Below are 21299 nucleotides of genomic sequence, written 5' to 3' on the forward strand. Positions count from 1 at the left end.
CCTAGTTGCTCTCCCCCTAATGAGACAGCATCTCATGAGTCTACTTGAGCCAAGAAGCTCACTCCTCACCAGTATCATTTTCTATTTTATAGTCCAGTCCAATCCCTGCCTGAAGAGTTGGCTTTGGGAGTGGGTCCTTTCTTGGGCTAACAGAAGGCCTGGGGACCAAGAACTCCAGATTGCTTCTAGCTTCAGTCAGACCATTAAGTCTGGTCTTTTTATGAAGATTTGAGGTCTGCATCCCACTGCTCTCCTGCTCCCTCAGGGATTCTCTGTTCTGTTCCCTCTCAGGGCATCCTGCCCCCTTTAATTGCTGGACAGGTAAGTTTTCCCCTGGGGTGGCTTCATAGGTCATTAGGAATAATGGGGAGGGGCGGGAAGCCTGTCTGGATCTGTAAGGGAGAGAATAGAAGTGAGCAATTTCCAAAGAAGCATAACCCCTTTCTAAAATTCCCAATAGCTAAACAGCTTAGACGAGTGGTAAGGAAAGAGCTCTTAACCCCATCTCCAGCACCAAAGCCCAAATCTATCTGTTTAGGGCAGCCAGGAAGGAATGTCTATTTCCTTCTGTCCTGTGATAGTCTATTCTCAGCTAAGTCATCCATGTGCTGTGGATTTGAGACGGGGGTGTTCCTATTCCCAGCCTGTGACTCAGACCCCCATCTTTCTTCCAGTGGGTTATATTTCCCCCATCAATCCTCAGCTCTCTGCACTTGCTGACCCAGTCAGGGCTAGTAGAAGGCATGGAGAGCCCAAGTGTGTGGAGAGCGGGCTTTAGGACCCAACGGGAACCCGTGCCTCTTGCAGCAGCCTAACCCAGAAGCAGGGGGGAATCCTGAATCGAGCTGAAAGGGCTTCCCCGGTTCTCCTGGGAACCCATCGCCCCCCTGCCGGCACACACCTGAGCAGGTAGGACCACGCACACCCCTTCTCAATTTTCCCTTGGCCCCCCTTCACCTGGGCCTCTCTGCTTCTGATCTTGCTGTCTCCCTCTGGCCAGTTCAGGCTTTCCCCGTTCCTCCTCCCCCATGGCTCAGTGTAGTCCTAGGAGGTAGGAGCCTGGGAACAGTAGGGTGTCTGAAGGCTCAGAGCTCCTGCACCCTCCAGCGCCCTTCCGACATTTCCCCCGAGCGTCCCGTGTTCTCTAGCGAAGACTGGAAAGTGGGGGGAAGGTCTGCCAGGCCCCACGCCCTTGTACCTTCCTTTGCAGTATTGCCTGATACCCCTTCCCCCACCTTACCTACACAGGAGAACTGGCAAATGCTGGGGTAGGAGAGAGTGGCTGGAGCAGCAGAGAGACCTGAGGCTCCCGGGGGGCTTCTTGCTTCCTCTCTGTTCCCCAACCCAAAGGGCTTGGGACTTTCCCCCTCACTCCTACTCATCTTATAGGAGAACTAATGTCCCCTTCCAGGGTCATCTCATACTTGGGTGGCCAAAAGCTTTTCTGGAGGGTAGAGGAGATCATGGACATTTTGGTGGCCTTTTCCTCTAGGGAAAGTTCTTTCAGCCTTGAGCACCCATCCTTGCCAACAACTAAACACATATTGCAAGGAGCCCCCCACCCACCTCAGGTTATGTCTGTGTATGTGGGGATAGACCATGTGATTGTAAGACCTATAAGCTTTGGATAGAGGTGGCTGCATGCACTGAGGGGGAAGGATCCCAGAGTGTGGCCCAGGCCAGAACAGCCTCAGCCCAGACGGCTGGGAAAGGGGGTGTGGGCCAGATGGGGGAGGCCACCCACCCATGCCAGCTCCCTGGGTTCCTTGGCTTTCAGAGCCTCAGGCTCCTGGTGTTACCCCAGAGCTGGGAGGCCCTGAAGCTTCTGTCTTCCTGCAGCCTCATTGGGAGAAACCTGGATGGCACCTACTGTTTACAGAGACTTAATTTTCCTTCCCCTCTTTTTTTTTTCCCCGTGGTGGGTTGACAGACCCTGCTCTCTGAAGATCTAGGGCATCTCGTTCTGGTTTGTTGGGTTTGCAGGTGGGGTGTGTGACTTCTCTGAGTAACTGTGAGTGTGTCTCTTGCCTCTGGGGATAGTAGACTGGGGAGGGGAGTGATCAAAGAGACTGGTCACACTGCGGGAATCCCTCCAGCTCTCAGTGTGAGGTGGGGGTGGGTGGCATATCCCCATCTGGTAACTGTCTGGGGTGTGCTCTGTATTCCTCCATGGCTCCCCAGAACCCCTAGGGTTGGGTTTGGAGGAAAGGGTGGATAAAGGACTGGCTTCAGACTTGGTTCTGCTCTTGACCCCCAGAGGAAAAGTAGAGATTTCTGGGATTTAGAGGCCTGAATTTGAAACTTGGGTCATTTAACAAGGTGCATGCATATGGTCCCCCCCCACCAAGCCTCGGTTTCTTCATCTGTAAAAATGGCTATGAGTAGCAAACTCTGCCTACCTGAGAGGGACACTGCCATAAGACCCCCCAAGATCATGTAAATCCTTCAGCCTAGTGCACATGCTGGTTATGGCTGGAGGAGTTCTAGCATGGGCTCCTCTTCCTAAATATAGGTCAAGATCTTCGCCTTCAGTTTCCTTCCCCATCCTTGCCCATCTCCAAGACAGAGGAGCCTGGCAGGATTGGTGCCCCAGGGGCTGCAAAATTCTAACACAGGTTGTGGCTGTTGCCGGAGAGCCTGTGGCTAGGAAGGACGGATGTCTCTCCCAGCCTTCTTTTCCTCTGAGGCACAACACCTTTTCCCCTGAGCCCTGTCTTCACTTTCCTTCTGCCATCCCTGCCCAGCGTCCTTGTCCCTGTCTTTCCCCTGCCCAGTGGCCTCCTTGTCCGGCTCACTGGGCAGGAGCCCTAATCGGATTCGACAGCTGAGATATGTGTGGCGGCTGAGAGCAGGCGGGAGAGAAGCCAGTGGAAGGATGGTATGAGGGCTGCCCCTGGCACTGCCTGGGCCTCCTGAATGCCACCTTGGGCCTGCTGACTCCTTGGCTTCACTTGGCCCTTGGAAATGGGTGCCAGAGGAAGCCCAGGAATGGATGGGCTGGGGTCTGGAGATTAGGGGGAGAGCACTGGATGGCCTTGATGGCAGTGTCTCTGACTCAGGGAGGAGAGGAGAGGGAGGTGAGAGCCCGACTGGCCCCACCCCTTCACCATTTCCACAGCCCCTTCTCTTCTTCAGAGTGTGTTCTCCCTCCCCACCCAGCCCCTTTGGCCAGCACCTTCTTATGGGTCCCATCTGGGAGCTGCTGGGGGCAGCATGTGTCTGCCTTGTGCTGGGCTGTTTTCTCCCCTCTGAGGTATTTCTCTTATTCACTCTCCAGGCTGGGTGCCAGGACTCCTGGGTTTCCCACCTGCCTCATGGTGCTGGGCTCCCCTGTAGGCCTCCAGCGTGTCACTAAGCTAGTTTCCTTCCTGCTGTACAGGGAGAGCCTCCTCCCAGGGCTGGGAGGTATCAGGAATCCCAGGTGGGATAGGGGTGGGGGCACCATAGCCCCTGGCACTGTAGCACCCGGCTCTTCTCTCCCAGCTTCTGACTCAGCTCGAGGGCAGCAGATGCTGGCGCGGAAGGGCTGGCAGCCCTGACCAGCCTGGCAGACGAGGCCCAGTCTCACCTCCAGGCTTCCATCTTTTATGTGTAGATAGCCAAGATCTGTCCTTTTTAGCTTTTTTCCCATGGTATCTGGGGATGGCTATCAAAACCCCTGAGTCTGCACTCACACATTTTGGGGAGCAGGGGAATAACATAATTGAGACTGGGGCACTATTTTGTCTTCCCTCCAGCTGGGTCAAGATGAAGGAAGCCAGTACAAATTTCCCCATGCCAATTCCCTCTGCCCTCAAAAGACCAACTGGTGGAGCCAGGCCTGCCCTTTCAGCGCCCACAATGTGGTTGGCACTGATTTGTCAGAAATTGGGAAGGTTTCCCTGTAGTCTGCTTGCCTCAGTCCTCCTCCTGCTGGGTAGGGGCAGCTCTGTGATTGCAGGCACTCATGGGCAGGCCTCCCCCTAGGGAAGGGGTGTAGGATGTCTCCGAGGTGGCCAAGTTGGCGCTAGCCCTAGGCTGGAGTGCTGGACATGGCTCTGAACTGGGAGTTTGTGGGGGAGGGCAGGACATGGGCCTCCCTGCCCCCCTCATTTCCTGCTCTTTGGGCAGCTGTGGGCAAGAAAGGCTGCAGGGACTATTTTTAGTTGGTCTGTCCCCTGGCAGGAGGGACGTGCAGAAAAGCACGGGGCAGGCAGAGGGGCTGGCCAAGGTGAGGGGAAGCAGGCAGGCGCAAAGTGAAGAAGGGCCAGAGGGGCAGCAGATGGAGCAAGGAGGCTTGCTGGCAGGGGCAGGACCTTGCGGGAAAGGGCCTGACTCAGGTAGATGGACTGGGTTCCCAGGATTCAGTCCAACTGGACTCAGAACTGGAAGGGGCTTTAGAGGCTCCCTAGACAACCCTCTCTCCTTAGAGGGGGAATTGAGGCCTAAAGAAGAAATGTGACTTACCCTTAGGACACCCAACCAGTTGTTGGTTACGTTGGGACCTGAACCCAGTCCCCATGCACTGTCTGTCTTCCTGTCTTGTCCGGCACCATACCTAGTGGTGCCTCCCTCCGGCCAGGCATGTCTGGCCTGCTTCCATCTCTGCTTGTTTGTGCAGGGTCTCCAGTCAACCCCAGCTTGGTTTTTTTTTTTTTTTTAAGTCTTCACAGTGTGGATAGCATCTGTGTCCAGGCTGGATGGAGGTCAGGGCTGGGGTTTGTTTGGGTGGCCTGTGGCCACTGGTATGAATGGAGGTGCTGGGCAGGTTCCAACAGGCTCACAGGCTGTGGGGCTTGGAGGCACCTTAGAGAAGAGGCATCTGGTCCAACTCCAGCATTTTAGAGACCCAAAGAGGGCCAGGGGTTTGCCCACAGTTCCAGGATGGGTTAGGGGCAGACTGCGGACTAGGATTCAAGTCTCCAGACTCACCAGAGCCCTTGGTGAACACCGCTGGAGTTTGTTTGCCAATCCCTGGAGGTTGTTTGCCAATCCCTCCAACAAAAGAAGGGAGTGGGGCTGGAGTGAGGAGATTATCACAGGCTTCAAATCACAGATCAGAAGTGACCCCTCCTCTGAGGCCTAGAGGTGGGGCCGCTGTTTTGAGGAGAGTCTGTGAATGTCCTAGAGAAAGTTCAGTGGAGAACTGTGGTCCCTTCAGAATCCAGGCTGTGTTTTGTCTCCTGCCTCAGCCTCGCCCCCAGGGCCACCATGTTGCACAGCTGCAGGAGTGTCATTCTCTAGGCTATGACTTCAGTGGCGCCCCCTGGAGTTGTTCAGGGCCCTGCTTATGTAGCCAGCATCCTGCATCTGTCCCTCACCGTTTTTCAAATCAGCTCTGCTTCAGAGCCAGCTGGAAGGAGGTGTTCCAGACAGGCCTTAATCCAGCACCCCCTCCCACCCCGCTCCTGCCACTCAGCGTCTCCTGTTCCTCTGCTGCCCACCCCTTCCCCAGCAAGCACGTCTCAGTGGGCCACAAATTGTAGCCAGGAGCCCCTCCCCCGCTCTACTCAGCTTCTGTGTCTCTGGGGGGCTGATTTATCATGCCCCCCCATCAGGTCTGCTGCAGTGTGTGAGAAATCAATAGTGCAAATGGATCGAGGCTGTGCAGCCTGTCAACTCCCCTTGGGCCCTGCCAGCTCTCCTGGGACTTGGGGAGTTACTGAGTCCACTTCCGGCTCAACATACACACAAATATACACACCTAGCAGTTGTAGCCCAATCAATGAGCAGAGGAGCTCTTTCTGTTTGTCTGTCTCTCTCATTTGCTCATATACTGGCCTGGTCTTAGCATGACAAATACTCTTGAACATTTATTTTCTAGCTTGAGTGGAGTGGGGGAGGAGGGGGGCTTAAAGGGCAGCAGGCTGCCAGCTAGAGGTGGGGAGGGAGGCAGGTGGGTGAGGAAGACTGGGTCCCAGGAGGAGGACTAGCTGGGGAAGGGATTGGGTGACAGTCCACCCCATCAGCCTCTGGTAACTCAATCCCTGCACCCCACCCTCCCCATTCCCCTCCTGCTGTACTTCAGCAGGTGCTGGCAGAAGCTGGGCTGGCGTAATGTGCATAAGCGCATGTATGTGGGGGTGAGAGGGGCTGTGGGGGCAGGGGGTGCTGCCAGGACATGTTAAAGGAGACTCATAGCCTGGGTACAACTTGGGTGGCAGGAGGAGGTGGGGCTGGTGGGAGAGTGGGTGGAGAGTGATGGGCAGGGGGCAGACAGGCTGCAAGGGGGCAGGGTGGGGCAGGGGTCTCACAAAAATTGTCTGCACTGGAGCAGGGCTTGGCATGGTGGGAGGTGGGCAGCGTGAAGGGGTAGGCGGGCACAGCTATGGCTTGTTCCGGGATGCTGAGGCCTGAACTTCACCAGGGGGCGCCGATAACTCTGTAACTCTGGAGGGCACAGCCTGCTCCTGTCCGGATCCCTGAGCTGTGCCTGCTGGGCATCACAGTCCCGGTGATGGTGACTAAGTCACTTCTGTCCTGGGGCTGGCAAGGTGCCAGACTCAGCTCTTCTCGGTAGGTGAGTCACTGCCCTGGCATCTCCCCCAGATGCAGCTGAGTCACTTGGCCATGCCTGCTGGGGAGGTGGGCACCAGGCTTTGGGAAGGATTATGTGTGTAGCCCCCGGTGGCTTCTCTAATCTCTCTGCTGTCCTGGTCCCACCCATAAACCTGGCCCCACCCGAAAGCCTGCAGAGCCAGACAAGGATGTTGTTTCTTCCATGTGTCCCACTGAGGGGGTAAAAGAAGAGGCAGTGGGCTACAAAGTGGACTGGAAATGTGTTCAATTTGGAATAAATGGGTGCTGGGAGTGGAGAGGGCTGTGGGGGTGAGTCCTAACTATCCCGCTGACAAGCTGTGTGACCTTGGGCAAGGCACTTTGCTCTCTGAACCTGTTTCCTCATCTGCACAATGGAAATAGGAACCCTGCCCTAGATTCCCCTCAGGACTGTGAGAATCTAATGGGGTGGGGCCACGAAGGTGCTTGTGAGAGGAACTCCTTTGGGGATGAGCTGTGGGAGGCTAGGGAGGGAAAAAGTTTGTTGAGGCTGTTTCCAGCAGGCCTCCCTCACCCTGCCTCTGATCAGGCTCCCAGGACTCTATTTATTCTTCAGGAGTTATTCACAGGCTGCCAGAAGGAAACCTTATTTTGCTACCAATATTGGCCCGCCTTGGTGTCTAAAGCTATTTTGAATCTTGTTTGACTACTGGGGGCTGTCACTGGCCCCTGTACCTAGCCGGCCTCTCTGTAGTTTGCAGGGAATCCTTGTCTTGGGAAGCCAGCTGCTCAGGTCCCTCTTCAGCCCATCTCCTCTGTGTGTAGGAGGGGAGTGGGTAGACCCCAAGGAGGGGTGCCTGTCCTAAAGAGTGATGAGCCCCTGGGCCTATGGCTTCCCCCCTTTTCCTGGTGCCTTCTGGGTACTCTCCCCTTCCTCAAGAGGTTCCCTGGTGGGAGGAGGGAGGGACCTTGTTAGGGGTCCAGCACAGCTGGACTTCAGCTGCTGCTGCAGGTTGAAGACTCCAGCCCATCCCCTTCCTTGCCCCCCACCCCCCACCAACCTGGGGACCTCTTCTGACTCCTGAAGTCAGGCTGGAGTAGAACTGGACCTTGGACAAGGAGCACTCCTGCCCTGAATTGTTTGCTTGTGGACATGGGTGCCAGTCTTGTGTGCACGAGTGTCTGACCCCCTGTGGGGAGTGAGTTTGTGTGTGCATGGATTCTGTCCATCAGTCTGCCCCCGGTGCGCCCCACTCTGTTTCATGCCCTTGTATGTGCACAAACGCCTGTCTTGTAAGGGCTTGTTCCATGTCCTCATAACTGTGCATACCTGCATGCCTTGGGTATGCATGTGGGGGTGCCTACATGGGTGACCAGAGTGCGCATTTGCATAAGGGTGCCTGAATCTAAGTGTGCAGGAGCGTACCTGACCCTGTGCTTGCAGGTGTGCACGAAAGTCTGTGAGTGTGTACTCCTAGCTGCCCCACGTGAGAGGCAGTGTAGCTTTGTGTACGTACACTTGCATTTTTGTGTCCACGATCCTTTCCATCTAGTCTCAGCTGGAAGTAGGACTGGTAGGATCTAGACCGGGGAGGAGCCTGTGGGGGCTGGGGGTGAACCCCTGCTAGGCTCAGCCCTCACTCCGGCGGCGCCCCCTGCTGCTGTCTGGGTTCAAGCTGAGAGGCTATTGGGGGGCGAGGGCTGGGGGGGAAGGGGTTAAGCCTCGGCGTCCACATCTGGGAGCCATTGGCGCATTCTTGCCCGCTGAGCGCACGTTTGCGGATGGATCTGGACGGGACAGGGTGGGAGGGGCAGGGCGGGCTGTTCGCACCGCGAACAGACGGAAATCCAGACGAGAGCAGGAGACAGCGCCGGCTCAGTGGGCGGGAAGGGGCCTGGGGAAGCGCTGTCCCGTGCTGCCGGGGCATCCTTCCCCCGCTCCGCACAGCGGCGTGAAGCCTCCTTCTTAGCTCCCCCGATCCTCCATGGGGGGATGTCTCCCCCGACTTGTTCTACCATAACAAGGTGGGGGGAGGGGGCTAAAGTAAGAGGAAGACAATAGATACCTCAGTTCCAGATCTGGCCCTGCAACCAGTGCGACCGTGGGCATACATACCCCTTACCGCTCAGGCCTCTTTCCTCCTCTGTAAAGTGGAGGTGGTCAGACCGATGATGGTATCTGAGAGCTCCGCCAGCTGGATCAGGCTGAGAGTCTTCACTGGGGCGGAGGCCTGGGAACGTGGCACTTCCCCTTCCAATGTGAAGTCCTGTGGGGCCACTTGTGGTCACTTCTCTGCCCGGGAAAGGTGTAGGGGGAGGGTTCCCTAGTGATTTTGCTTCTGCCTCCCTCCATCCAGTGAACTGCTAGAGGTGGGGGAAAGACCCTCCCAAAAGAAGCAGTAGACTGGGAGAAGGCTTGTGACTGTGTTGGGGTCTGGGGTCTCTGAAAATGGAGGTTGGTTCAGACCCTGTCCAGCAGGAACGTGAATCCCAGCTCTCCCGGCTTCTCTAGCCAGAAGCAGCTTCAGTCTGAGCCCTCTAGCCAGGTGTCCTCTTGGCGCCCCCTACTGGAAGACCCAAAGAGCTGCTGCCCGTTTGAAGAAGGCGACTTGAGGGGGGGAAGGGTTGGGTTGGGCCAGGTTCCCCTGGCCGCTCGAGTTGGAGAACTTTTGGGGGAAAGAGTGGGTGTACATGCGGGAGGTCTACTCTTAAGCTCATTTTTTGCACATGAGAAAATTAGAATGCAGAGAAGGGAAGTGACTTTTTCAAGGTCACATAGCTCTCAGTTCCAGCTGGTCCTTGGGGGAGGATTATAAATATGGGAAACACTGGACCCACTGGATCCACTTCCATATTACGCCCCCGCCTCTCTTCCCTGGTTTAGGAGTATGGTGGACGGCGGTGCGCTCCAGGCCCCTGTGAGTGTGGGTATTTGTGGTTGGGAGAAGGGAGTGTAGGATACCACACATCGCAGTTCTCCACCAAGCCCCCTTTTATTTTTTCCGCAGAACTTCATTCCCTCCCCTCTCTGAGTCCCCACTTCTGGGACTGAGGGAGGGTTCTTCCAGATTCCCACGGTCCTGGCTTCTGGTACGGCGTCGCTCCTTTAAGAGCCCCCCTTCCCTGGGCCTATTAAAGAAAGGGGGGGGCGTGATTCTGTGGCCCCGCCCTTGCACTGGTGATTGGCCCGTGAATGGGCAGGGCGGGCCCGAGGGGGAAGCCTCCTCCCTTCTCGGTACCCTCTGCCCGCCCCCCAGCCTGGGGCTCCGGGTAAAGTTTCAGCCTCAGCACGTGACTCACCATGGCCGCTGCCGTCGCCCCGTGCCCCTGAGCCGCGGTCCCCCGGACGGCTCTTCTCAACGGACCCCGCACCCCTGACGCTGAGAGCACCAAGGCGCAGGGTCAGGGCAGGCGCTGCGCCCGCCGGGCGCTTCAGACGGATTGCGCGCCCCCCACTGCAAGGTAAAGCCTCCCCCAGGGATTTGGGGGAGCCCCGGGCTTCCGCTGGCATTGGGGGCCCCGTGGCCTGCTCCTGATGATAGGAATTGCGGAGTCCAACGCGGGAATCCCGGGTTTCCTCGGCTTCCCAACCCGCCGCCGCCGTGTCTAGGGTGGGGGAGCCCCGTCTGTGTGTCTGTCTGCGCCGGTGTTTGCGCGTGGCCGTGAGGTGTCTGGGGTTGTCTACCGTGAATGTCCCTGGTGCCCGAGCTGTGGCAGAACCACCGCTAGGAACTCTTGCTCTTTTTTTCCTTCAAAAACAAGCAAAACAAAAAGACTTTCAAACTTGTTTGGGGAGAGATCGGATGCCCAACGGACTAGCCCCCTCCCTCTTTCTCTCCTGTTATCTGAGCCTTCCTGTGGTTTAGAGAGAATCAGCCTGGGGGGTCCACCCTCACCGGAGGAAACCTGGCTAGGGGGCGGGGCCCCTTCAGCTGGTTTCCCCTATGGAAAGAGGAGAGCTATCAGAATTGGGTGCGGGAGTTAGTGCAGTGTGTGTGTGTGTGTGTGGTGGTGGGTTGTCTCTGGACCTGGTGCTATCTTGGCGTTATAGAATCTTTTTGGGGTCAGAGGCGGATGGAATACATTGGCCGTCCTTGCTCTGCTGAGGGTGTCGGGGACCTGGTGCCACCCACGAGGCGGGGAAGCTGCTAGCCAGATGTGTATGTGTGTGCATGTATACAGGGGTGTGCTGTGAAATTAGCTAGGAAGGTCCCTCCCCTCCTCTCTGGACACTGCCCTACTGTCATGCTGCTCTGTGGGAAGGGTGACAGGTCCCCAGTGTGCTAGGTTGGGGGTGGAAATCAAAGTACCAGCCTTGGAGAAATTTCTCTGTTAGTCCATCCTGCCTTGGATAAGATTCCCAGTGTGCTGGCATGGAGGGGGTGCCCCTGTCTCCACCTGGCACCTGCTCTCTTCTCTGTAACCAGAAGTGCTTCTGCCTGTTGGCTGTGTGCAATTGTGTGTCTGTATACATTCTTGGAGGGAATTGTTCCTGAGAACACCCAGCTGCCCTCCTATCCCCTCACCCACCCTGTTCACCCCTAACCCCAGCTTCTGCTCTTCGCCACCCCCCACCCCAGCTTCTTGGTTAGTAGATTCAAAGATATTTCTTGTCCCATTCATTCGCTGGCTGCAAGGTTGGTCTGGGGAGGTGGTGCAGTCAGGACCCCCAGGTCTTGTTAGGGAATTGGGGCTCAGGCGTCAAACTCCTCCAAGGCCTTGTGCTTGATGGGAGGTGGGGCAGGGGAAGCCCCAGGTTGGAGTGTGGGGGGTGGGCTTGGAGCCCTGGGGCTTCCCCTGTGGGAGGCGGGGGATGAGTCTGGGAGTGGAAACAAGAGAAAGAATACCTGGAGCTCCTGGAGGAGGAAGGGGGTGGCTCTGGAGTCAGGGAGTTTGTGGCTGTGAAAGATGTTGGTGGATTCGGAGGAGCTCAGACATCAGCACTGCCTGGGAATCTGGGCCCTGTTGTGTCCTGAGAGAGAGGGTCAGACTCTAAGCCCTTGGGAGTTGAGGATTTTCGATTTGGAGGGACTTTGAGGGTGTGAGTGAGTATGCATGAGGTGGTTACTTGTGGGGGTAGCAAGAGAAATGAAGTTGCGGTGACAGTTCCAAGGAGACTCTGGGTTTGGAATGACTTAATCCTGTCCCCCTTCTGCAGTAGCCCCTAAGTCTCTGTCCCTTCACTCTGACCCTCAAAGCCCCTGCTGCCATCCTGGGACAGCTCTCTAGCCCCCCTCCTACTCCTCACTGTGTGGCAGCCTGGCAGGAAGCTAGCTGTGGGCAGCCCGCTGGGCACAGTCACTCACACGTGCCATGACGTGGTTCCTGCACCCTGTCTAGTGTGGGGGAGAGGCCATGGTCTGAGCGGACTTTCGGGTTTGTTTTGGGGGGCATTGACCCAGATCCCAGACAATAAGCTCCCTTTCCCCTAAATCATTTGGTCTTGGAAGCTGGCTCTGGTCTCTGGAACTCCTGCCCCACCTCATGTCATTCCTTGCTCAGACTCTAGGGTCTTAGGTGGGATGGTCCCTAGCAGTATGTGATGATGTAAGGGTAGGGTCTGCCTAAAAGTACAAGCCTCAATGTCCAGTTCCTGTCCTCTGGGAGGCATGGGCTGGAGGTGGGTGTGTGGAGCTCTGCAGGGTCTATTTGGGAGCACTGCCTGGGATCTAGGGGGATGGGCACCTGGGGAAGGTAATACCATCCCTTTGACTAATGAACAGGGTATCTCTTCTTGCCCAGCATGCCCACCCCTCTCTGGTGGCGGTGGTTTTGGGAGTGTGGGAAGTTGGCAGGGTCCCTAGCAGGATGACCAAAGTTGTCTTGACTTACTGGGTTTTGGGAAAGGAGTGTGGCAACTGATACCCCAAACTCCCAGGGCTTTGGCTGCACATCCTCTCTGACGCCCGCATTCTCTCCTCCCTCTGTTCCCTTCTCCACCCTCCGTCCGCTGGCTGTCTGGAGCCCACACGGCTTGCGGGTGGATGAGAGGGAGGGCCTGGATCTCCGTGTGTGTCCGGGGAGTGTTCTGGGAGTTGGCAGGATTGGCTGAGGGTGTCTGGGTGTCTCCGCAGGGTGGGCTGCGTGCAGGGACCTGGCCTACAGTGTGAGAATGTGTCAGCGTCGGTGTGTGTGCCCCCGTCTGGCTCGGGTGTGGGTGTTTCTTGCTGCCTCTGGATCTTGCCTCCCAATCCAACACCCCCTCCCAGCTGGGACCGCCCGCCTTTGCTCTCTCTCCCCTGCAACTGGAGCCTCCCCTGCCTGTTCCTGGAATTTGGAGAGGAAGAGGAGGAAGAGGCAGGCAGACAGACCTCCCACACTCTAGCGCCTGCCTGGCATCATGGGGAAAGGCAATAAGTGCTATGGAACTAAGCTTTCCCTGGCTTCCCCAGACCCCACAACACACATCCCATCACGGGGGCCAGGAGCTGGGGCTGACAGAAGGGCTGTGGGCTGCCCCCTACCCACTAGGCAACGATGCCTCCATCTCCTACCCAACATCCCATCCAGGGCCCCTGTCCGACCCCCAGGCACTGCTGTCAGCCTGGGGAGGGGGTGGGGGATTAGGCTGCTGCCAGCCTGGCCCGCACCTGTTGCCAACCCCCAGCCCTGTAACTGGAGCTGGCCAGGAGGGGGCTGCAGAATGACAGGTGGAATTTCTGCGGCTAGGCAATTCCCCCTCCCACTACCACTGCGTATGCCTTTCCCTTCCGGCCTAAATAAGGAGAGCCTGTCCTCCCCGCTCCAAGTGTCAACCCGGTCTCATGGGTGATGCCCCTGTCCTGCCTGTGGGGGCAGGGCCTGGGAGATGGGCAAGGGGATGAGTTTAGTGCTATTGCCAATGACCGCCTCCCACCCCCACTAGCTGCAGAGAGGGGCTGCCCTCCTTCAAGTTTTCAGAGCTCTGCTGGCCTAGCAGTACTAGGGGGTGTAGGGGGGAGTGTAGATGGGGGTGGTTCTCTGTTAATGTTTTAATTGCATAAAAACTGGGAGCTCAGCTCCAGGCCAGTGGGGAGTCTGAGTCTGGCTGGCCGCCTGGTTTGGGCTAAATATAGTCTGGGACATCTGCAGAGAAGGGGAGGGGGGTGGAGGGAGGTTCCATTCCCCCCACCTCCAGCCAAGGTGCCCTCGTCTGGGCGGGCACCTTGGAGCAGGGAGGGGGATTCCTTAGCACAAAAGGCAGGGGAGAGGCGGAGAGGGCTGGGCAGAGTTGGGACTTTGGCTGCCTGGAAGCCTGTAGACGCCTGTGGTGAACCCCAGAGGCTGGAGACCTGGCGGTGGTGAGGGATCCTCTGGCTCTCCGTCCCCTCCCCCCAGAGTTTCCTGAGGTCATGCAGCCTGCGTGAGTGTCACTGTGCCCGACAGAGACATACGGCGTGTCACCATGACCCACTTGCCGTATGCCTGTGTGTACACACCTACCTTGGAGTAGCTCCCTCCCGGCCCCTCCTCCTGGAGCCTCTGCCCCCTGGGTCCTATCGCGGGTCCCAGTCCTCTCTCCCTCTGTCCCTTGCCCCAAAGTGAAACCTTCAGCCCAGGAATCGAGACTTGAGAAGGGGAAGCTGCGGTGGGGAGTTCTCTGATCTCCAGTCACGGCAGGAAGTGGAGGGAAGGCGGGCCAAGGGGGGGGAACCGTAAGTGGCAGGCAGGCGGGGAAGGAGAGCCCTGTCAACCCCAATCAGTGCACACTGCAGTGGAGGGGTGTCCACCTTCCAGGCCCCTCTTCCTTCCAGCTCCAAGTGGGGAAAACTTGGGGGACAGCTGATTCCCCAGGGGCTGCTAACAATCTTCATCCCCCCCCAAAAAAGTCTTCCTGTCACGTGGCTGTCACTTCCTGTCCCACTGTGGTTCCCTGGCTGTTTGTTGTTGGTTGCCATGGAGATGGCCACTGTGGGCACTACCCCTGGTTCTTGTGGGGAGGGAGCTGCCTCTCCCCACAAGGCCCATAGTCGGGGGGGGGGGGGGCTTGGAGGACCTGACTAGGGGGCTGTTTCAGGCTGAGTGTGTGTGGTCTCTGATGCCCCAGATCCCCCAGGGCCCCCACAGACTTCTGTCTGTGGGAAGGAGTCACAGCCACCTACTCAGACTGTGTTGGGGAGACTGTGACCGCGTCTGGCCCTGCTTGACTGTGGCTGTGACTGTGTGAGTCTGACTGATTTTGCAAACCGTCTTCCCTCCAGCCAGGGCCCTTTCCAGTGTAAGGAGGCCCGTTCTGTGGAACCTCTGCCTTGCCTACCCACTTGTACAATTTTGGAGGCTTCCCCCTTCGTTGTTCTAATGGAAACTACCTTTCCCAGGGAGTTTCTATGGCTGGGAGGAGAGGCGCTGAGTGTTTCTATGGCTGGGCGGTATCCGTGGCTGTGTGTGTTTTGGGTGGGTAGACAGGTGGTGGCTCTGCAGACTGTCCTTGTCCTCTCCCCTACACACATAGCCTGTGCCAGCCTCTCCCTGATCTTGCAGGCCCTGTTCTTGAAGGGGCAGACCGTGAGCTCTGGGACCCATTCTCTTCTCCCTTGTGGGATTCCCTGTCATTTGGGGAGGGAGGCAGTAGAGATTCCCTCTAGTTGTAGCCCTAGCTGACTGGACGGGTGTGGAGTAGGAAGTTCCTGGGGGGGGTTGCCTGGTGGAGGGGCATGGGGTGGGGCATAGTCTGAGTCAGGCCTGGTCTGGGGTCAGAGCCAAAAGGATATCCTGAAGGGGGGGCCAGGGGTGTCATTCTCAGCTTCCCCACAGCCTGAGTCCCCAGGGAGTGATGCTGGGAGGGGGCTGGTAGCACTGAGTTCTGCTGACTCTCTGCTCTAGGAGTCAGAATGAGGTAGTCTCAGGGTTGGGGCTGAACTGAGGGATTGCTGTAGCCCCCACCCCAACCCCTGCCCCAGCCTCTAGATGTGTTTCCTTGTTTCCCTGCGATGGAGATGGGCTTCCTGCATGGGGGGAGGCAGTGGTGAGGGGGACAGCTACCACGGTGAGGGTGGGGAAAGCCCCATGCCAGGCTGAGCTTGAGGGCGGTGGTTTCCAGACGGGGGGGGGGGTCCCCTTTTGTCTGTGCCCCTTTGGTTCCCTACCCAGGACAGAGCTGCCTTTGTATGGTCCACACACTCCTGTGGTCTGGTGGTGGCCTTGCCTGGATCATCTCTTCCTCTTCCTGTTTTCTTCCTTTCCCGTGGGTTGGTCTCTCTCCTTGAGGCCTGGGCTGCCCCCTGCCCTTTTACCTACTTTCTGCTCTGAAGGAACATGGAGTGGGAGACTTCAGCTCTGGTTCTGAGTGGGCCCTTCGGCCACTCACGGCTTCTGAGGTCGCGAACTTGTCTTTCTTTGGGATGTGGTCCTTGGGGTGGAGGAATTGGGAGCACTGCCCTACATGGTAGAGACCTCCGCTTCCTCCTCCCAGAACCTGGGCTTGGGTTGTCCACCTGTCTTTTCTACCTCGTATCCAGTCACGCTGAGATTGTGGTGCGTGGAGGTTAGGCAGCTCCGTGTAGCTGAAGCAGAACCTTGGGCAGGGTGGGGTCCAAATTAAGGAGGTATCTGACCCACTCTTGTGGATGGATGCTGCGTTTTGAGGCAATAGGTTGGGTGCAGCACCCAGAGGCAAGAGGCTGGACTTAAGCCTTCCCTTCCCCTCTGAGGACATGCTCAGAGCCTGCATATACTTGAGGCAGGTTTTCAAACAAAATCCCTACTGAGCCAGGCCTGTAGTTCCACGACTTGGTGGAGAAGAGGTGCCCTCTTCCTGTCCCAGCCCCCTTCCCAGGTGATCCTTCTCAGGCCCTCCTGGGGTGGAAGGCTGCCAGGTCTGTTTTAAAGTGAGGCTGGCTTGCCTGGCCTTCTGCAGCCCATATCCTGGTGAGGGAAGGCAAACAGGTAACCCCCATGGCCTGGTTGTGGGCTTGCTGGGGAGGGCGAGAGCCTTGGACAGAGGAGCCCCTGGAAAAAAGAAAAAAGGGAGTAGTGGTTACCTCCACACACACAGATCTGAGGAACATGGGGGAAGGGAGAGGCTGTGGCTTTGTGTATGTGTGTAAGTGTGTTTTCCTGGAAAGTTTATAAATAGCTCCAGCCTACTGTTCTAGTTTGAAATTTGCCCTGTCCTGCCCTGCCCTGTCAGCTCCTGGCAGGGTAGGGGGTCCAGAGGGAGCAGGTCTTTGTTTCTCTGCCAGGTCTGGAGTCTCCCCCTCCAACCCCCACCCCCAGCTGAGCTTGAGCTCTGGGTGTCATTTGCATATGATTCATTGACTGTCTAGAATGCTTAGGAAACCCCCTGTCTCCCCCTTTTTTAAGCTCCCCAATTCTTGTCTCCTTCTCTCAGCCCCTCTGGGAGTGCCTGGCTTCTTCTGTTCCTTGGGAGCCATTGCTGGTGGGGGTGGAGTTGGGGAGCAGAGAAGAGAGAATGAATGCTTGAAGAAAGGAGGCTGGACTCAGCTGGGCTTGGGGACCCCTGGTTCCTCTCTCCTGAGGGTAGGGGAGGAAATGGTCTCTTTCTCTTTCTTTCCTCCCCTCCTCAAATCCAGAAGTTTCCCTTTTTTGGTTTGTGAAATGAAACCAGGGAATTTGGGAAAAGGTTGTGGTCAGGCCTCCACCCACACCCCGAATATCCCTTTCCCCACATCCCTCTCCTCAGTCTGGTGGGAAGCAGACCCTGGAAAATAGGGTGATTCTCCCTCCCAGCCCTGTCAACAGATGTTGGGCCTGTCTCCTGAGGGGGATAGGAAAGCAGACAGGCCGCTGAGGCCCTGGTGAGAGATGCTGGTGAGAGGTGGGGTAGGAGGGGAGGGGAGGGGAGGGGAGGGCACCAGTTACCGGGCCTCTCTGGTGTGCCAGGCTCTGTGCTAGGTGCTTTCCAGGATTTCTCTCTCTAATTGCACACCCTGTTGTTGAGGTAGGCAGTTCACAGACGAGTAAACAGGTGTCTAGAGAGGTGAAGTGACTTGTCTAAGGTCACCTGGAGTGGCAGAGCTGAGATTTCATCTTTCAGACCTCTGGGTCTTTCTACCACCTTCTGGGTTCAACCAGCCCTCTCCTTTTTCTCTAGGTATGTGACTCTAGGGATAGAATGAATAGGCAGCTGGGGATGCCTGCCACCGAGGAAGGGATTCTGGCACCTTTTAGGAGTGAGGGAGACCACAGTGGGCAGGGAGAGTGGCTAGTGGCAGATACTCTAAGCCCTGTCCCCCTTTTCTGCTGTGTCGAGGGAAGGAGGCTGGGCTCAGTGTATCTGGGAGGTGTGGGGGGAAGGAGGCTGGGCTCAGTATATCTGGGAGGTGTGGGCTTGTGGTTTTTTCTCCCTTGAGGGAAGGTATCTGTGGGCAGTGGAGGTGGTGGCAGAGGGTGGAGGTTGGATGTGGGTAGTTTGTTTTCCCTCTCTTTGGGGCTGCTTTTGATTCTCTAATGGTGCCTTCTCCACCCCTAGGTGCAGGGGGCCTGGGTCCAGGCGTCTTCCCGGAGGTTATGACTCCAGGCAACCTTGGAAGTCAGGGCCTGTGCTCTTTTGCCCCTGCCCCCACTATCCCTACCTCTGCCCATCCCTGTTCCTTGGCCAGCCAGGCCCTTGGCCCATTCATGTGACCTTTATCCCCTTCCGCAGCTCAAGGCCCTCCCCAGGGAGCTGAGTAACTTTGCAGGAAAGTTTGCAGGCTGAGCTGGGCTGGGTGTGCTGGAGCCTCTCATAGGGGTTGAGGGAGCCTTGCAGCCTCTCCCTAGGGAGTATATCTGTGGGCGGGGGGCTTAAAGTTTGGTCCAATTTCAAACCCCTTAGGGGCAGAGTTGAAGTATTAATTCTAAGTTGGTTGTGGTTATCTCCTTTCTGGAGAGACCTCCCAAAAACTGAACCTCTCAAAACTGGGTCAGGGTGCTGGGGGTCTGGTGTGAATGGCCTTGTAGGCCTCAGCCTTGGCTCAGAAGGCCTTGCTTGGGGTCAGCTGCCTCCTGGGCCTCACCTCTAGGGAGGAAGTCCACTATGCATAGTTGTGAACCCACCTCAGTTTTTTGGGGGGCACATCTCTGTGTACATTGCCCCCGTGTGTGTTGGGGGAGGCACTGGACATGGGCTGGGCCCACAGGGAGAACCTTGGCTGCATGAGAGCCAGAGAATATGCTGTTTGGGACACAGTGTGGGGCTGTGTCCCAGGCCCGTGCCTGTAGCCCTGAACTGTGTTCATTGTGTGGTGGAGCCCAGGTGTGGAGAGATGGTATCTCCAGGTTCCCTCTCCTCACGTGCGTGCCTGCACACACACAGGCTGGGGCTCGCAAGCGTGCTCTTGCCCACCCGGACGTGACAGTTTCTGCAAGTGTGTGGTGTGCATTTGTGTGTGAAGGTCTGGCTGTCGACACTGGTGAGGTTCAGCCAACCCCTCCTTCCCTTGCCTGGCTCCCCCAGCTCAAGTTCCCGTTGTGTGGGGCCCCACAGGGGTGTGGGGGGGGGGCAGGGCGGCAGCTGGTCGGGTGGGTGGGGCCCCTGTTCCTCTGACGTCAGCCCTCAGCCTGAGAGGGAATCGGGCAGGGGCCTGGGGAGGGAAGGGGCACCTCACGCAGGGACGAGGCGGTCATAATTAGTAACAGTAAAAATCACGGGTATTAACGAGGTCCAGATTTCACTCCTGGGGCAGTTGTCCCCTCACTAGCACCACGTACCTGTTCCCCTCCTGCTCTCCCCCAGCCCAGAACAGGCTGGCCTGCCCAGCTGGGCCCAGAAGTCCTGGCCTTTTCCACAGTGCCCTTGGCAGGGACTCCCCAGTCCCAGGTCTGGTCCTCAGCCAAATGCTGGTCATGTGCATGTCCCCTGGACGCCAGGTCTGAGCCTGGAGCCTGGAACCTGGTATGGCTTGAGCTTGGGAGGCGGGGGGAGGGTCCGAAAGGGAGGCAGTCCTAATTTTGGGTCTGTGGCCTTGTTTCTTTTCTTTTTAAACAGCTTTATTGAGATGTAATTCACATATTATAGAATCCATTCAATTGAAGTATACAATTTCATGGTTTTAGTATATTCACAGAGTTGTGCAACCCTCACCAAAATCACTTGTGGAACATTTCATCACCCTAAAAAGAGCCCCCGCCATTAACAGTCACTTCCCATTTCCCTAAGCCCCACCCCCCAACCCTGTTGTTGTTGTTTTTGTGTGCCTGTGTAGATTCCAACTCATAGTGACCCCATAGGACAGAGTAGAACTGCCCCATAGGGTTTTCTAGGCTGTAATCTTTACTGGAAAAGATAGTCAGGTCTTTCTCCTGCTGAGCATTGATTGATGGGTTCCCACTGCTGATCTTTTGGTTTGCAACCCAGTGCCTCAACAGTTGTGCCCGCAGCCTTAACTAACCCCCTGTGGTCAAGTTGATTCTGACTCTTAGTGACCCTGTAGGACAGAGTAGAACTGCCATGTAGGGTTTCCAAGAATGTAAATCTTTACAGAAGCAGACTGCCACATCTTTCTCCCGTGGAGTGGCTGGTGGGTTTGAGCCACTGACCTTTCGGTTAGCAGTTGAGCGCTTAACTACTGTACCACCGGGGTTCCTTCCCCGACCCTAGGCAACCGTTAATCTACTTTCTGCCTCCATAGATTTGCCATTCTGAACATTTCATGTAAGTGGAATTATACAATATGTGGCTGTTTTTAACTAGCATAATGCTTTCAGGGTTCACCCATGTTGTGTTATGTATCAGTACTTGATTCCTTTTTATCGGTGAGTAATATTCCATTGTATAGATATGACATGTTGTTGGTCCATTCATTAGTTGATGGGCATTTGGGTTGTTTCCTCTTTTTGGCTGTTGTGAATAATACAGCTGTCAGTGTTTGTGTACATGTTTTTGCGTGCACTTATGCTTTCGTATTTCTTAGCTATGTACCTAGGAGTAGAATTGCTGGGTCACATGATAACCCTGCGTTTAACATTTTGAGGGACTGCCAAATTGTTTTCCAACACAGCTAGCTCTACTATTTTACATTCCCACCAGCAATGGATGAGGGTTCCAATTTCTCCACATCCTCGCCAACACTTGTTATTACCTATTTTTTTGATTATAGCCATCCTAGTGGGTGTGAAATAGTATCTCACTGTGATTTGGATTGGCCATGTTTCTTTTTGTCTGTCTCTTTTTTTTTATATATGTATATATACATATGCACATACGTATTTATGTGTTTCTAACCTCTTATATTCAAAATGGAACCCTGATGGCATAGTGGTTAAGTGCCATGACCCTTAATCAAAAGATCGGCAGTTCAAATCCACCAGCCATGCCTTTGAAACCCTATGGTGCAGTTCAACTCTGTCCTGTAAGGTCACCGTGAGTCGGAATTGACTCGACAGCGATGAGTCTGGTTTTTTTTGTTTTAATATTCAAAATGGACTTGAAGCATCGTCTTGTGGTTCTCTTTATTTTTCTCTTTGCTTTTGTTGCTGCCTGTCTCTCTCTTACTGTGTCGTGGAATCTCTGGGTTCATCTCCATCTCCCTCTGCCCCATAGTGTTATCTGTTCATATCCTCTGGTCCCAGCTGTTCAAACAGGGTGTGGATCTGTGTATACACTGGGTGGGGGTGGGGGGCATCTGGCCTTTCATCTTTTGCCTTCCTCCCACCCCTATTCCAGGGGTGTTGCTTTTTGCAGACAGAAGAATGTGGGTGAACTCTGGGAACCCCCCTCCCTTCGTTGCCTGTGGGCAGGGGGCTTCCATCCTGGGCAGTCCCTGCCCTCCTGACACACTGCCCACCCCTGGCCCAGCCAAGCTGTCAAGCACTGGGGTGATACCAGGAGTCCTTGGTTTCCATTTCCCCATTTGCGTGTTTGTCAGCAGACCTCCTCCCAGAGCCTGTGGGACAGACCCATC

General features: G+C 56.2%; 1 protein-coding gene and 1 long non-coding RNA gene across 4 annotated transcripts in view; one reads left to right on the forward strand and one right to left on the reverse strand.

Moving 5' to 3' along the window:
- The first annotated feature begins 821 nt into the window (after positions 1–821).
- Positions 822–21299, forward strand: part of RARA (retinoic acid receptor alpha) — a 44360-nt gene continuing 23882 nt past the window's right edge. Inside the window, exon 1 of one of the 3 annotated variants that reach the window (XM_049859216.1) lies at positions 822–909. The gene's annotated coding sequence lies outside the window, so the exon portion shown is untranslated. Of the gene's footprint in view, positions 910–9726; positions 9940–21299 lie in introns of those variants that run through there. The other 2 variants (XM_049859220.1, XM_049859217.1) reach the window with 2 other exon arrangements.
- LOC126062117 (uncharacterized) lies at positions 9889–14060 on the reverse strand. Its single transcript, XR_007513980.1, has 3 exons — positions 13900–14060; positions 11325–11449; positions 9889–10226 (listed from the first exon to the last, which is right to left on the reverse strand). It is a non-coding gene; the product is annotated as an uncharacterized LOC126062117 (long non-coding RNA).

This window comes from Elephas maximus, chromosome 19 (assembly GCF_024166365.1).
Source record: "Elephas maximus indicus isolate mEleMax1 chromosome 19, mEleMax1 primary haplotype, whole genome shotgun sequence".
NCBI classification, from domain to species: domain Eukaryota; kingdom Metazoa; phylum Chordata; class Mammalia; order Proboscidea; family Elephantidae; genus Elephas; species Elephas maximus.